We start from the raw sequence: 13,589 nt of genomic DNA, 5'->3' as shown, positions 1-13,589 counted from the left end.
CAGATCTTCCTGTAAATTAAGCAACTAAGTCGGTTTACAAACATGAAATTGGCCCCTGTTGACCCCAAACCTCCCAAAGAGGATACTAAGTCTTCACCATTGAATTTTCAATCAAAATGTACATTTTTTATTTTATTTGTTTCATGTAACCAGTGTTCAAATGTAAACCCACCTCACAAAGACACTTGGAGGTAAAACATATGTCAGAAGTGGGATTTGAACCCACGCCTCCATTTGGAGACCAGAAATCCCTTTGACGAGGAAGGAGTCAGTCCTTGAGTCTGGCGCCTTAGACCGCTCGGCCATCCTGACATGTTTATTATAATTTCCTTAACAAATTCACATTTCATACCCGCCATGTCTCATACATAGATTATAAAAATGTCACATTCAACATATTCAAGGAATTTACATAAAAGAACAGATCTTCCTGAAAATGAAGTGACTAAGTTGGTTTTCAAACATAAAACTGGCCCCTGTTGACCCCAAACCTCCCAAAAAAGATACTAAGCTTCTTCTGTTAGTCACATAGTCTTCACCATTGAATATTCAGTCAAAATATAAAAAAAATATTTTATTTGTTTCATGTAACCAGTGTTCAAATGAAAACCCACCTCACAAAGACACCTTGAGGTATATCACATGTCAGAAGTGGGATTTGAACCCACGCCTCCATTCGGAGACCAGAAATCCCTTTGACAAGGAAGGAGTCAGTCCTTGAGTCTGGCGCCTTAGGCCTCAGCCATCCTGACATTGGTAATTCCTATACCGTATAGAAATTCACACAGCGAGAGATCATATTTCATACCTGACTTGGGTCATACAAAGATTATCAAGATTTCACATTCACCACATTTAATGAATTTTAATGAAAGAACAGATCTTCCTGAAAATTAAGCAACTAAGTCGGTTTACAAACATGAAATTGGCCCCTGTTGACCCCAAACCTCCCAAAGAGGATACTAAGCTTCTTCTGTTAGTCACATAGTCTTCACCATTGAATATTCAGTCAAAATATAAAAAAAATGTTTTATTTGTTTCATGTAACCAGTTTTCAAATGTAATCCCACCTCACAAAGACACCTTGAGGTATATCACATGGCAGAAGTGGGATTTGAACCCACGCCTCCATTCGGAGACCAGAAATCCCTTTGACAAGGAAGGAGACAGTCCTTGAGTCTAGCGCCTTAGACCACTCGGCCATCCTGACTTGTTTATTATAATTTCCTTAACAAATTTACATTTCATACCCGCCATGTCTCATACATAGATTATAAAAATGTCACATTCAACACATTCAAGGAATTTTAATGAAAGAACAGATCTTCCTGTAAATTAAGCAACTAAGTCGGTTTACAAACATGAAATTGGCCCCTGTTGACCCCAAACCTCCCAAAGAGGATACTAAGCTTCTTCTGTTAGTCACATAGTCTTCACCATTGAATTTTCAATCAAAATGTACATTTTTTATTTTATTTGTTTCATGTAACCAGTGTTCAAATGTAAACCCACCTCACAAAGACACTTGGAGGTAAAACATATGTCAGAAGTGGGATTTGAACCCACGCCTCCATTTGGAGACCAGAAATCCCTTTGACGAGGAAGGAGTCAGTCCTTGAGTCTGGCGCCTTAGACCGCTCGGCCATCCTGACATGTTTATTATAATTTCCTTAACAAATTCACATTTCATACCCGCCATGTCTCATACATAGATTATAAAAATGTCACATTCAACATATTCAAGGAATTTACATAAAAGAACAGATCTTCCTGAAAATGAAGTGACTAAGTTGGTTTTCAAACATAAAACTGGCCCCTGTTGACCCCAAACCTCCCAAAAAAGATACTAAGCTTCTTCTGTTAGTCACATAGTCTTCACCATTGAATATTCAGTCAAAATATAAAAAAAATATTTTATTTGTTTCATGTAACCAGTGTTCAAATGAAAACCCACCTCACAAAGACACCTTGAGGTATATCACATGTCAGAAGTGGGATTTGAACCCACGCCTCCATTCGGAGACCAGAAATCCCTTTGACAAGGAAGGAGTCAGTCCTTGATTCTGGCGCCTTAGGCCTCAGCCATCCTGACATTGGTAATTCCTATACCGTATAGAAATTCACACAGCGAGAGATCATATTTCATACCTGACTTGGGTCATACAAAGATTATCAAGATTTCACATTCACCACATTTAATGAATTTTAATGAAAGAACAGATCTTCCTGAAAATTAAGCAACTAAGTCGGTTTACAAACATGAAATTGGCCCCTGTTGACCCCAAACCTCCCAAAGAGGATACAAAGCTTCTTCTGTTAGTCACATAGTCTTCACCATTGAATATTCAGTCAAAATATAAAAAAAATGTTTTATTTGTTTCATGTAACCAGTTTTCAAATGTAATCCCACCTCACAAAGACACCTTGAGGTATATCACATGGCAGAAGTGGGATTTGAACCCACGCCTCCATTCGGAGACCAGAAATCCCTTTGACAAGGAAGGAGACAGTCCTTGAGTCTAGCGCCTTAGACCACTCGGCCATCCTGACTTGTTTATTATAATTTCCTTAACAAATTTACATTTCATACCCGCCATGTCTCATACATAGATTATAAAAATGTCACATTCAACACATTCAAGGAATTTTAATGAAAGAACAGATCTTCCTGTAAATTAAGCAACTAAGTCGGTTTACAAACATGAAATTGGCCCCTGTTGACCCCAAACCTCCCAAAGAGGATACTAAGCTTCTTCTGTTAGTCACATAGTCTTCACCATTGAATTTTCAATCAAAATGTACATTTTTTATTTTATTTGTTTCATGTAACCAGTGTTCAAATGTAAACCCACCTCACAAAGACACTTGGAGGTAAAACATATGTCAGAAGTGGGATTTGAACCCACGCCTCCATTTGGAGACCAGAAATCCCTTTAACGAGGAAGGAGTCAGTCCTTGAGTCTGGCGCCTTAGACCGCTCGGCCATCCTGACATGTTTATTATAATTTCCTTAACAAATTCACATTTCATACCCGCCATGTCTCATACATAGATTATAAAAATGTCACATTCAACATATTCAAGGAATTTACATAAAAGAACAGATCTTCCTGAAAATGAAGTGACTAAGTTGGTTTTCAAACATAAAACTGGCCCCTGTTGACCCCAAACCTCCCAAAAAAGATACTAAGCTTCTTCTGTTAGTCACATAGTCTTCACCATTGAATATTCAGTCAAAATATAAAAAAAATATTTTATTTGTTTCATGTAACCAGTGTTCAAATGAAAACCCACCTCACAAAGACACCTTGAGGTATATCACATGTCAGAAGTGGGATTTGAACCCACGCCTCCATTCGGAGACCAGAAATCCCTTTGACAAGGAAGGAGTCAGTCCTTGATTCTGGCGCCTTAGGCCTCAGCCATCCTGACATTGGTAATTCCTATACCGTATAGAAATTCACACAGCGAGAGATCATATTTCATACCTGACTTGGGTCATACAAAGATTATCAAGATTTCACATTCACCACATTTAATGAATTTTAATGAAAGAACAGATCTTCCTGAAAATTAAGCAACTAAGTCGGTTTACAAACATGAAATTGGCCCCTGTTGACCCCAAACCTCCCAAAGAGGATACAAAGCTTCTTCTGTTAGTCACATAGTCTTCACCATTGAATATTCAGTCAAAATATAAAAAAAATGTTTTATTTGTTTCATGTAACCAGTTTTCAAATGTAATCCCACCTCACAAAGACACCTTGAGGTATATCACATGGCAGAAGTGGGATTTGAACCCACGCCTCCATTCGGAGACCAGAAATCCCTTTGACAAGGAAGGAGACAGTCCTTGAGTCTAGCGCCTTAGACCACTCGGCCATCCTGACTTGTTTATTATAATTTCCTTAACAAATTTACATTTCATACCCGCCATGTCTCATACATAGATTATAAAAATGTCACATTCAACACATTCAAGGAATTTTAATGAAAGAACAGATCTTCCTGTAAATTAAGCAACTAAGTCGGTTTACAAACATGAAATTGGCCCCTGTTGACCCCAAACCTCCCAAAGAGGATACTAAGTCTTCACCATTGAATTTTCAATCAAAATGTACATTTTTTATTTTATTTGTTTCATGTAACCAGTGTTCAAATGTAAACCCACCTCACAAAGACACTTGGAGGTAAAACATATGTCAGAAGTGGGATTTGAACCCACGCCTCCATTTGGAGACCAGAAATCCCTTTGACGAGGAAGGAGTCAGTCCTTGAGTCTGGCGCCTTAGACCGCTCGGCCATCCTGACATGTTTATTATAATTTCCTTAACAAATTCACATTTCATACCCGCCATGTCTCATACATAGATTATAAAAATGTCACATTCAACATATTCAAGGAATTTACATAAAAGAACAGATCTTCCTGAAAATGAAGTGACTAAGTTGGTTTTCAAACATAAAACTGGCCCCTGTTGACCCCAAACCTCCCAAAAAAGATACTAAGCTTCTTCTGTTAGTCACATAGTCTTCACCATTGAATATTCAGTCAAAATATAAAAAAAATATTTTATTTGTTTCATGTAACCAGTGTTCAAATGAAAACCCACCTCACAAAGACACCTTGAGGTATATCACATGTCAGAAGTGGGATTTGAACCCACGCCTCCATTCGGAGACCAGAAATCCCTTTGACAAGGAAGGAGTCAGTCCTTGAGTCTGGCGCCTTAGGCCTCAGCCATCCTGACATTGGTAATTCCTATACCGTATAGAAATTCACACAGCGAGAGATCATATTTCATACCTGACTTGGGTCATACAAAGATTATCAAGATTTCACATTCACCACATTTAATGAATTTTAATGAAAGAACAGATCTTCCTGAAAATTAAGCAACTAAGTCGGTTTACAAACATGAAATTGGCCCCTGTTGACCCCAAACCTCCCAAAGAGGATACTAAGCTTCTTCTGTTAGTCACATAGTCTTCACCATTGAATATTCAGTCAAAATATAAAAAAAATGTTTTATTTGTTTCATGTAACCAGTTTTCAAATGTAATCCCACCTCACAAAGACACCTTGAGGTATATCACATGGCAGAAGTGGGATTTGAACCCACGCCTCCATTCGGAGACCAGAAATCCCTTTGACAAGGAAGGAGACAGTCCTTGAGTCTAGCGCCTTAGACCACTCGGCCATCCTGACTTGTTTATTATAATTTCCTTAACAAATTTACATTTCATACCCGCCATGTCTCATACATAGATTATAAAAATGTCACATTCAACACATTCAAGGAATTTTAATGAAAGAACAGATCTTCCTGTAAATTAAGCAACTAAGTCGGTTTACAAACATGAAATTGGCCCCTGTTGACCCCAAACCTCCCAAAGAGGATACTAAGCTTCTTCTGTTAGTCACATAGTCTTCACCATTGAATTTTCAATCAAAATGTACATTTTTTATTTTATTTGTTTCATGTAACCAGTGTTCAAATGTAAACCCACCTCACAAAGACACTTGGAGGTAAAACCCATGTCAGAAGTGGGATTTGAACCCACGCCTCCATTCGGAGACCAGAAATCCCTAGAATGAGGAAGGAGTCAGTCCTTGAGTCTGGCGCCTTAGACCGCTCGGCCATCCTGACATTGTTAATTCCATTGTTAATTCCACCTTGAGGTATATCACATGGCAGAAGTGGGATTTGAACCCACGCCTCCATTTGGAGACCAGAAATCCCTTTGACGAGGAAGGAGTCAGTCCTTGAGTCTGGCGCCTTAGACCGCTCGGCCATCCTGACATGTTTATTATAATTTCCTTAACAAATTCACATTTCATACCCGCCATGTCTCATACATAGATTATAAAAATGTCACATTCAACATATTCAAGGAATTTACATAAAAGAACAGATCTTCCTGAAAATGAAGTGACTAAGTTGGTTTTCAAACATAAAACTGGCCCCTGTTGACCCCAAACCTCCCAAAAAAGATACTAAGCTTCTTCTGTTAGTCACATAGTCTTCACCATTGAATATTCAGTCAAAATATAAAAAAAATGTTTTATTTGTTTCATGTAACCAGTTTTCAAATGTAATCCCACCTCACAAAGACACCTTGAGGTATATCACATGGCAGAAGTGGGATTTGAACCCACGCCTCCATTCGGAGACCAGAAATCCCTTTGACAAGGAAGGAGACAGTCCTTGAGTCTAGCGCCTTAGACCACTCGGCCATCCTGACTTGTTTATTATAATTTCCTTAACAAATTTACATTTCATACCCGCCATGTCTCATACATAGATTATAAAAATGTCACATTCAACACATTCAAGGAATTTTAATGAAAGAACAGATCTTCCTGTAAATTAAGCAACTAAGTCGGTTTACAAACATGAAATTGGCCCCTGTTGACCCCAAACCTCCCAAAGAGGATACTAAGCTTCTTCTGTTAGTCACATAGTCTTCACCATTGAATTTTCAATCAAAATGTACATTTTTTATTTTATTTGTTTCATGTAACCAGTGTTCAAATGTAAACCCACCTCACAAAGACACTTGGAGGTAAAACATATGTCAGAAGTGGGATTTGAACCCACGCCTCCATTTGGAGACCAGAAATCCCTTTAACGAGGAAGGAGTCAGTCCTTGAGTCTGGCGCCTTAGACCGCTCGGCCATCCTGACATGTTTATTATAATTTCCTTAACAAATTCACATTTCATACCCGCCATGTCTCATACATAGATTATAAAAATGTCACATTCAACATATTCAAGGAATTTACATAAAAGAACAGATCTTCCTGAAAATGAAGTGACTAAGTTGGTTTTCAAACATAAAACTGGCCCCTGTTGACCCCAAACCTCCCAAAAAAGATACTAAGCTTCTTCTGTTAGTCACATAGTCTTCACCATTGAATATTCAGTCAAAATATAAAAAAAATATTTTATTTGTTTCATGTAACCAGTGTTCAAATGAAAACCCACCTCACAAAGACACCTTGAGGTATATCACATGTCAGAAGTGGGATTTGAACCCACGCCTCCATTCGGAGACCAGAAATCCCTTTGACAAGGAAGGAGTCAGTCCTTGATTCTGGCGCCTTAGGCCTCAGCCATCCTGACATTGGTAATTCCTATACCGTATAGAAATTCACACAGCGAGAGATCATATTTCATACCTGACTTGGGTCATACAAAGATTATCAAGATTTCACATTCACCACATTTAATGAATTTTAATGAAAGAACAGATCTTCCTGAAAATTAAGCAACTAAGTCGGTTTACAAACATGAAATTGGCCCCTGTTGACCCCAAACCTCCCAAAGAGGATACAAAGCTTCTTCTGTTAGTCACATAGTCTTCACCATTGAATATTCAGTCAAAATATAAAAAAAATGTTTTATTTGTTTCATGTAACCAGTTTTCAAATGTAATCCCACCTCACAAAGACACCTTGAGGTATATCACATGGCAGAAGTGGGATTTGAACCCACGCCTCCATTCGGAGACCAGAAATCCCTTTGACAAGGAAGGAGACAGTCCTTGAGTCTAGCGCCTTAGACCACTCGGCCATCCTGACTTGTTTATTATAATTTCCTTAACAAATTTACATTTCATACCCGCCATGTCTCATACATAGATTATAAAAATGTCACATTCAACACATTCAAGGAATTTTAATGAAAGAACAGATCTTCCTGTAAATTAAGCAACTAAGTCGGTTTACAAACATGAAATTGGCCCCTGTTGACCCCAAACCTCCCAAAGAGGATACTAAGTCTTCACCATTGAATTTTCAATCAAAATGTACATTTTTTATTTTATTTGTTTCATGTAACCAGTGTTCAAATGTAAACCCACCTCACAAAGACACTTGGAGGTAAAACATATGTCAGAAGTGGGATTTGAACCCACGCCTCCATTTGGAGACCAGAAATCCCTTTGACGAGGAAGGAGTCAGTCCTTGAGTCTGGCGCCTTAGACCGCTCGGCCATCCTGACATGTTTATTATAATTTCCTTAACAAATTCACATTTCATACCCGCCATGTCTCATACATAGATTATAAAAATGTCACATTCAACATATTCAAGGAATTTACATAAAAGAACAGATCTTCCTGAAAATGAAGTGACTAAGTTGGTTTTCAAACATAAAACTGGCCCCTGTTGACCCCAAACCTCCCAAAAAAGATACTAAGCTTCTTCTGTTAGTCACATAGTCTTCACCATTGAATATTCAGTCAAAATATAAAAAAAATATTTTATTTGTTTCATGTAACCAGTGTTCAAATGAAAACCCACCTCACAAAGACACCTTGAGGTATATCACATGTCAGAAGTGGGATTTGAACCCACGCCTCCATTCGGAGACCAGAAATCCCTTTGACAAGGAAGGAGTCAGTCCTTGAGTCTGGCGCCTTAGGCCTCAGCCATCCTGACATTGGTAATTCCTATACCGTATAGAAATTCACACAGCGAGAGATCATATTTCATACCTGACTTGGGTCATACAAAGATTATCAAGATTTCACATTCACCACATTTAATGAATTTTAATGAAAGAACAGATCTTCCTGAAAATTAAGCAACTAAGTCGGTTTACAAACATGAAATTGGCCCCTGTTGACCCCAAACCTCCCAAAGAGGATACTAAGCTTCTTCTGTTAGTCACATAGTCTTCACCATTGAATATTCAGTCAAAATATAAAAAAAATGTTTTATTTGTTTCATGTAACCAGTTTTCAAATGTAATCCCACCTCACAAAGACACCTTGAGGTATATCACATGGCAGAAGTGGGATTTGAACCCACGCCTCCATTCGGAGACCAGAAATCCCTTTGACAAGGAAGGAGACAGTCCTTGAGTCTAGCGCCTTAGACCACTCGGCCATCCTGACTTGTTTATTATAATTTCCTTAACAAATTTACATTTCATACCCGCCATGTCTCATACATAGATTATAAAAATGTCACATTCAACACATTCAAGGAATTTTAATGAAAGAACAGATCTTCCTGTAAATTAAGCAACTAAGTCGGTTTACAAACATGAAATTGGCCCCTGTTGACCCCAAACCTCCCAAAGAGGATACTAAGCTTCTTCTGTTAGTCACATAGTCTTCACCATTGAATTTTCAATCAAAATGTACATTTTTTATTTTATTTGTTTCATGTAACCAGTGTTCAAATGTAAACCCACCTCACAAAGACACTTGGAGGTAAAACCCATGTCAGAAGTGGGATTTGAACCCACGCCTCCATTCGGAGACCAGAAATCCCTAGAATGAGGAAGGAGTCAGTCCTTGAGTCTGGCGCCTTAGACCGCTCGGCCATCCTGACATTGTTAATTCCATTGTTAATTCCACCTTGAGGTATATCACATGGCAGAAGTGGGATTTGAACCCACGCCTCCATTTGGAGACCAGAAATCCCTTTGACGAGGAAGGAGTCAGTCCTTGAGTCTGGCGCCTTAGACCGCTCGGCCATCCTGACATGTTTATTATAATTTCCTTAACAAATTCACATTTCATACCCGCCATGTCTCATACATAGATTATAAAAATGTCACATTCAACATATTCAAGGAATTTACATAAAAGAACAGATCTTCCTGAAAATGAAGTGACTAAGTTGGTTTTCAAACATAAAACTGGCCCCTGTTGACCCCAAACCTCCCAAAAAAGATACTAAGCTTCTTCTGTTAGTCACATAGTCTTCACCATTGAATATTCAGTCAAAATATAAAAAAAATATTTTATTTGTTTCATGTAACCAGTGTTCAAATGAAAACCCACCTCACAAAGACACCTTGAGGTATATCACATGTCAGAAGTGGGATTTGAACCCACGCCTCCATTCGGAGACCAGAAATCCCTTTGACAAGGAAGGAGTCAGTCCTTGATTCTGGCGCCTTAGGCCTCAGCCATCCTGACATTGGTAATTCCTATACCGTATAGAAATTCACACAGCGAGAGATCATATTTCATACCTGACTTGGGTCATACAAAGATTATCAAGATTTCACATTCACCACATTTAATGAATTTTAATGAAAGAACAGATCTTCCTGAAAATTAAGCAACTAAGTCGGTTTACAAACATGAAATTGGCCCCTGTTGACCCCAAACCTCCCAAAGAGGATACAAAGCTTCTTCTGTTAGTCACATAGTCTTCACCATTGAATATTCAGTCAAAATATAAAAAAAATGTTTTATTTGTTTCATGTAACCAGTTTTCAAATGTAATCCCACCTCACAAAGACACCTTGAGGTATATCACATGGCAGAAGTGGGATTTGAACCCACGCCTCCATTCGGAGACCAGAAATCCCTTTGACAAGGAAGGAGACAGTCCTTGAGTCTAGCGCCTTAGACCACTCGGCCATCCTGACTTGTTTATTATAATTTCCTTAACAAATTTACATTTCATACCCGCCATGTCTCATACATAGATTATAAAAATGTCACATTCAACACATTCAAGGAATTTTAATGAAAGAACAGATCTTCCTGTAAATTAAGCAACTAAGTCGGTTTACAAACATGAAATTGGCCCCTGTTGACCCCAAACCTCCCAAAGAGGATACTAAGCTTCTTCTGTTAGTCACATAGTCTTCACCATTGAATTTTCAATCAAAATGTACATTTTTTATTTTATTTGTTTCATGTAACCAGTGTTCAAATGTAAACCCACCTCACAAAGACACTTGGAGGTAAAACATATGTCAGAAGTGGGATTTGAACCCACGCCTCCATTTGGAGACCAGAAATCCCTTTGACGAGGAAGGAGTCAGTCCTTGAGTCTGGCGCCTTAGACCGCTCGGCCATCCTGACATGTTTATTATAATTTCCTTAACAAATTCACATTTCATACCCGCCATGTCTCATACATAGATTATAAAAATGTCACATTCAACATATTCAAGGAATTTACATAAAAGAACAGATCTTCCTGAAAATGAAGTGACTAAGTTGGTTTTCAAACATAAAACTGGCCCCTGTTGACCCCAAACCTCCCAAAAAAGATACTAAGCTTCTTCTGTTAGTCACATAGTCTTCACCATTGAATATTCAGTCAAAATATAAAAAAAATATTTTATTTGTTTCATGTAACCAGTGTTCAAATGAAAACCCACCTCACAAAGACACCTTGAGGTATATCACATGTCAGAAGTGGGATTTGAACCCACGCCTCCATTCGGAGACCAGAAATCCCTTTGACAAGGAAGGAGTCAGTCCTTGATTCTGGCGCCTTAGGCCTCAGCCATCCTGACATTGGTAATTCCTATACCGTATAGAAATTCACACAGCGAGAGATCATATTTCATACCTGACTTGGGTCATACAAAGATTATCAAGATTTCACATTCACCACATTTAATGAATTTTAATGAAAGAACAGATCTTCCTGAAAATTAAGCAACTAAGTCGGTTTACAAACATGAAATTGGCCCCTGTTGACCCCAAACCTCCCAAAGAGGATACAAAGCTTCTTCTGTTAGTCACATAGTCTTCACCATTGAATATTCAGTCAAAATATAAAAAAAATGTTTTATTTGTTTCATGTAACCAGTTTTCAAATGTAATCCCACCTCACAAAGACACCTTGAGGTATATCACATGGCAGAAGTGGGATTTGAACCCACGCCTCCATTCGGAGACCAGAAATCCCTTTGACAAGGAAGGAGACAGTCCTTGAGTCTAGCGCCTTAGACCACTCGGCCATCCTGACTTGTTTATTATAATTTCCTTAACAAATTTACATTTCATACCCGCCATGTCTCATACATAGATTATAAAAATGTCACATTCAACACATTCAAGGAATTTTAATGAAAGAACAGATCTTCCTGTAAATTAAGCAACTAAGTCGGTTTACAAACATGAAATTGGCCCCTGTTGACCCCAAACCTCCCAAAGAGGATACTAAGTCTTCACCATTGAATTTTCAATCAAAATGTACATTTTTTATTTTATTTGTTTCATGTAACCAGTGTTCAAATGTAAACCCACCTCACAAAGACACTTGGAGGTAAAACATATGTCAGAAGTGGGATTTGAACCCACGCCTCCATTTGGAGACCAGAAATCCCTTTGACGAGGAAGGAGTCAGTCCTTGAGTCTGGCGCCTTAGACCGCTCGGCCATCCTGACATGTTTATTATAATTTCCTTAACAAATTCACATTTCATACCCGCCATGTCTCATACATAGATTATAAAAATGTCACATTCAACATATTCAAGGAATTTACATAAAAGAACAGATCTTCCTGAAAATGAAGTGACTAAGTTGGTTTTCAAACATAAAACTGGCCCCTGTTGACCCCAAACCTCCCAAAAAAGATACTAAGCTTCTTCTGTTAGTCACATAGTCTTCACCATTGAATATTCAGTCAAAATATAAAAAAAATATTTTATTTGTTTCATGTAACCAGTGTTCAAATGAAAACCCACCTCACAAAGACACCTTGAGGTATATCACATGTCAGAAGTGGGATTTGAACCCACGTCTCCATTCGGAGACCAGAAATCCCTTTGACAAGGAAGGAGTCAGTCCTTGAGTCTGGCGCCTTAGGCCTCAGCCATCCTGACATTGGTAATTCCTATACCGTATAGAAATTCACACAGCGAGAGATCATATTTCATACCTGACTTGGGTCATACAAAGATTATCAAGATTTCACATTCACCACATTTAATGAATTTTAATGAAAGAACAGATCTTCCTGAAAATTAAGCAACTAAGTCGGTTTACAAACATGAAATTGGCCCCTGTTGACCCCAAACCTCCCAAAGAGGATACTAAGCTTCTTCTGTTAGTCACATAGTCTTCACCATTGAATATTCAGTCAAAATATAAAAAAAATGTTTTATTTGTTTCATGTAACCAGTTTTCAAATGTAATCCCACCTCACAAAGACACCTTGAGGTATATCACATGGCAGAAGTGGGATTTGAACCCACGCCTCCATTCGGAGACCAGAAATCCCTTTGACAAGGAAGGAGACAGTCCTTGAGTCTAGCGCCTTAGACCACTCGGCCATCCTGACTTGTTTATTATAATTTCCTTAACAAATTTACATTTCATACCCGCCATGTCTCATACATAGATTATAAAAATGTCACATTCAACACATTCAAGGAATTTTAATGAAAGAACAGATCTTCCTGTAAATTAAGCAACTAAGTCGGTTTACAAAGATGAAATTGGCCCCTGTTGACCCCAAACCTCCCAAAAAAGATACTAAGCTTCTTCTGTTAGTCACATAGTCTTCACCGTTGAATATTCAGTCAAAATATAAAAAAAATATTTTATTTGTTTCATGTAACCAGTGTTCAAATGTAAACCCACCTCACAAAGACACCTTGAGGTATATCACATGTCAGAAGTGGGATTTGAACCCACGCCTCCATTCGGAGACCAGAAATCCCTTTGACAAGGAAGGAGTCAGTCCTTGAGTCTGGCGCCTTAGACCGCTCGGCCATCCTGACATTGTTAATTCCTATACCGTATAGAAATTTACACAGAGAGATCATATTTCATACCTGACTTGGGTCATACAAAGATTGTCAAGATTTCAC

The 13,589-nt window shown here is 38.3% G+C and overlaps 23 non-coding genes across 23 annotated transcripts; all 23 read right to left on the bottom strand.

Moving 5' to 3' along the window:
• Window positions 1-201: 201 nt before the first annotated feature.
• trnal-caa (transfer RNA leucine (anticodon CAA)) lies at window positions 202-312 on the bottom strand. Its single transcript has 2 exons — window positions 275-312; window positions 202-247 (listed from the first exon to the last, which is right to left on the bottom strand). It is a non-coding gene; the product is annotated as a tRNA-Leu (tRNA).
• Window positions 313-1,099: 787 nt separating this feature from the next.
• trnal-caa (transfer RNA leucine (anticodon CAA)) lies at window positions 1,100-1,210 on the bottom strand. Its single transcript has 2 exons — window positions 1,173-1,210; window positions 1,100-1,145 (listed from the first exon to the last, which is right to left on the bottom strand). It is a non-coding gene; the product is annotated as a tRNA-Leu (tRNA).
• A 331-nt stretch (window positions 1,211-1,541) lies between these two features.
• Window positions 1,542-1,652, bottom strand: trnal-caa (transfer RNA leucine (anticodon CAA)). The gene is made up of 2 exons: window positions 1,615-1,652; window positions 1,542-1,587 (listed from the first exon to the last, which is right to left on the bottom strand). It is a non-coding gene; the product is annotated as a tRNA-Leu (tRNA).
• Window positions 1,653-2,439: 787 nt separating this feature from the next.
• trnal-caa (transfer RNA leucine (anticodon CAA)) lies at window positions 2,440-2,550 on the bottom strand. The gene is made up of 2 exons: window positions 2,513-2,550; window positions 2,440-2,485 (listed from the first exon to the last, which is right to left on the bottom strand). It is a non-coding gene; the product is annotated as a tRNA-Leu (tRNA).
• A 331-nt stretch (window positions 2,551-2,881) lies between these two features.
• On the bottom strand, window positions 2,882-2,992 carry trnal-caa (transfer RNA leucine (anticodon CAA)). Its single transcript has 2 exons — window positions 2,955-2,992; window positions 2,882-2,927 (listed from the first exon to the last, which is right to left on the bottom strand). It is a non-coding gene; the product is annotated as a tRNA-Leu (tRNA).
• A 787-nt stretch (window positions 2,993-3,779) lies between these two features.
• trnal-caa (transfer RNA leucine (anticodon CAA)) lies at window positions 3,780-3,890 on the bottom strand. Its single transcript has 2 exons — window positions 3,853-3,890; window positions 3,780-3,825 (listed from the first exon to the last, which is right to left on the bottom strand). It is a non-coding gene; the product is annotated as a tRNA-Leu (tRNA).
• A 310-nt stretch (window positions 3,891-4,200) lies between these two features.
• trnal-caa (transfer RNA leucine (anticodon CAA)) lies at window positions 4,201-4,311 on the bottom strand. Its single transcript has 2 exons — window positions 4,274-4,311; window positions 4,201-4,246 (listed from the first exon to the last, which is right to left on the bottom strand). It is a non-coding gene; the product is annotated as a tRNA-Leu (tRNA).
• Window positions 4,312-5,098: 787 nt separating this feature from the next.
• On the bottom strand, window positions 5,099-5,209 carry trnal-caa (transfer RNA leucine (anticodon CAA)). The gene is made up of 2 exons: window positions 5,172-5,209; window positions 5,099-5,144 (listed from the first exon to the last, which is right to left on the bottom strand). It is a non-coding gene; the product is annotated as a tRNA-Leu (tRNA).
• A 331-nt stretch (window positions 5,210-5,540) lies between these two features.
• On the bottom strand, window positions 5,541-5,651 carry trnal-caa (transfer RNA leucine (anticodon CAA)). Its single transcript has 2 exons — window positions 5,614-5,651; window positions 5,541-5,586 (listed from the first exon to the last, which is right to left on the bottom strand). It is a non-coding gene; the product is annotated as a tRNA-Leu (tRNA).
• A 42-nt stretch (window positions 5,652-5,693) lies between these two features.
• Window positions 5,694-5,804, bottom strand: trnal-caa (transfer RNA leucine (anticodon CAA)). The gene is made up of 2 exons: window positions 5,767-5,804; window positions 5,694-5,739 (listed from the first exon to the last, which is right to left on the bottom strand). It is a non-coding gene; the product is annotated as a tRNA-Leu (tRNA).
• A 331-nt stretch (window positions 5,805-6,135) lies between these two features.
• On the bottom strand, window positions 6,136-6,246 carry trnal-caa (transfer RNA leucine (anticodon CAA)). The gene is made up of 2 exons: window positions 6,209-6,246; window positions 6,136-6,181 (listed from the first exon to the last, which is right to left on the bottom strand). It is a non-coding gene; the product is annotated as a tRNA-Leu (tRNA).
• Window positions 6,247-6,577: 331 nt separating this feature from the next.
• trnal-caa (transfer RNA leucine (anticodon CAA)) lies at window positions 6,578-6,688 on the bottom strand. Its single transcript has 2 exons — window positions 6,651-6,688; window positions 6,578-6,623 (listed from the first exon to the last, which is right to left on the bottom strand). It is a non-coding gene; the product is annotated as a tRNA-Leu (tRNA).
• A 787-nt stretch (window positions 6,689-7,475) lies between these two features.
• Window positions 7,476-7,586, bottom strand: trnal-caa (transfer RNA leucine (anticodon CAA)). Its single transcript has 2 exons — window positions 7,549-7,586; window positions 7,476-7,521 (listed from the first exon to the last, which is right to left on the bottom strand). It is a non-coding gene; the product is annotated as a tRNA-Leu (tRNA).
• Window positions 7,587-7,896: 310 nt separating this feature from the next.
• On the bottom strand, window positions 7,897-8,007 carry trnal-caa (transfer RNA leucine (anticodon CAA)). Its single transcript has 2 exons — window positions 7,970-8,007; window positions 7,897-7,942 (listed from the first exon to the last, which is right to left on the bottom strand). It is a non-coding gene; the product is annotated as a tRNA-Leu (tRNA).
• Window positions 8,008-8,794: 787 nt separating this feature from the next.
• trnal-caa (transfer RNA leucine (anticodon CAA)) lies at window positions 8,795-8,905 on the bottom strand. The gene is made up of 2 exons: window positions 8,868-8,905; window positions 8,795-8,840 (listed from the first exon to the last, which is right to left on the bottom strand). It is a non-coding gene; the product is annotated as a tRNA-Leu (tRNA).
• A 331-nt stretch (window positions 8,906-9,236) lies between these two features.
• trnal-caa (transfer RNA leucine (anticodon CAA)) lies at window positions 9,237-9,347 on the bottom strand. Its single transcript has 2 exons — window positions 9,310-9,347; window positions 9,237-9,282 (listed from the first exon to the last, which is right to left on the bottom strand). It is a non-coding gene; the product is annotated as a tRNA-Leu (tRNA).
• Window positions 9,348-9,389: 42 nt separating this feature from the next.
• Window positions 9,390-9,500, bottom strand: trnal-caa (transfer RNA leucine (anticodon CAA)). The gene is made up of 2 exons: window positions 9,463-9,500; window positions 9,390-9,435 (listed from the first exon to the last, which is right to left on the bottom strand). It is a non-coding gene; the product is annotated as a tRNA-Leu (tRNA).
• Window positions 9,501-10,287: 787 nt separating this feature from the next.
• Window positions 10,288-10,398, bottom strand: trnal-caa (transfer RNA leucine (anticodon CAA)). Its single transcript has 2 exons — window positions 10,361-10,398; window positions 10,288-10,333 (listed from the first exon to the last, which is right to left on the bottom strand). It is a non-coding gene; the product is annotated as a tRNA-Leu (tRNA).
• A 331-nt stretch (window positions 10,399-10,729) lies between these two features.
• trnal-caa (transfer RNA leucine (anticodon CAA)) lies at window positions 10,730-10,840 on the bottom strand. The gene is made up of 2 exons: window positions 10,803-10,840; window positions 10,730-10,775 (listed from the first exon to the last, which is right to left on the bottom strand). It is a non-coding gene; the product is annotated as a tRNA-Leu (tRNA).
• A 787-nt stretch (window positions 10,841-11,627) lies between these two features.
• Window positions 11,628-11,738, bottom strand: trnal-caa (transfer RNA leucine (anticodon CAA)). Its single transcript has 2 exons — window positions 11,701-11,738; window positions 11,628-11,673 (listed from the first exon to the last, which is right to left on the bottom strand). It is a non-coding gene; the product is annotated as a tRNA-Leu (tRNA).
• A 310-nt stretch (window positions 11,739-12,048) lies between these two features.
• On the bottom strand, window positions 12,049-12,159 carry trnal-caa (transfer RNA leucine (anticodon CAA)). The gene is made up of 2 exons: window positions 12,122-12,159; window positions 12,049-12,094 (listed from the first exon to the last, which is right to left on the bottom strand). It is a non-coding gene; the product is annotated as a tRNA-Leu (tRNA).
• Window positions 12,160-12,946: 787 nt separating this feature from the next.
• On the bottom strand, window positions 12,947-13,057 carry trnal-caa (transfer RNA leucine (anticodon CAA)). The gene is made up of 2 exons: window positions 13,020-13,057; window positions 12,947-12,992 (listed from the first exon to the last, which is right to left on the bottom strand). It is a non-coding gene; the product is annotated as a tRNA-Leu (tRNA).
• Window positions 13,058-13,388: 331 nt separating this feature from the next.
• Window positions 13,389-13,499, bottom strand: trnal-caa (transfer RNA leucine (anticodon CAA)). The gene is made up of 2 exons: window positions 13,462-13,499; window positions 13,389-13,434 (listed from the first exon to the last, which is right to left on the bottom strand). It is a non-coding gene; the product is annotated as a tRNA-Leu (tRNA).
• Window positions 13,500-13,589: the final 90 nt, after the last annotated feature.

The sequence above is a fragment of the Pleuronectes platessa genome, chromosome 6 (genome assembly GCF_947347685.1).
Source record: "Pleuronectes platessa chromosome 6, fPlePla1.1, whole genome shotgun sequence".
NCBI classification, from domain to species: domain Eukaryota; kingdom Metazoa; phylum Chordata; class Actinopteri; order Pleuronectiformes; family Pleuronectidae; genus Pleuronectes; species Pleuronectes platessa.
This window is presented reverse-complemented; position numbering and strand designations above follow the sequence as displayed.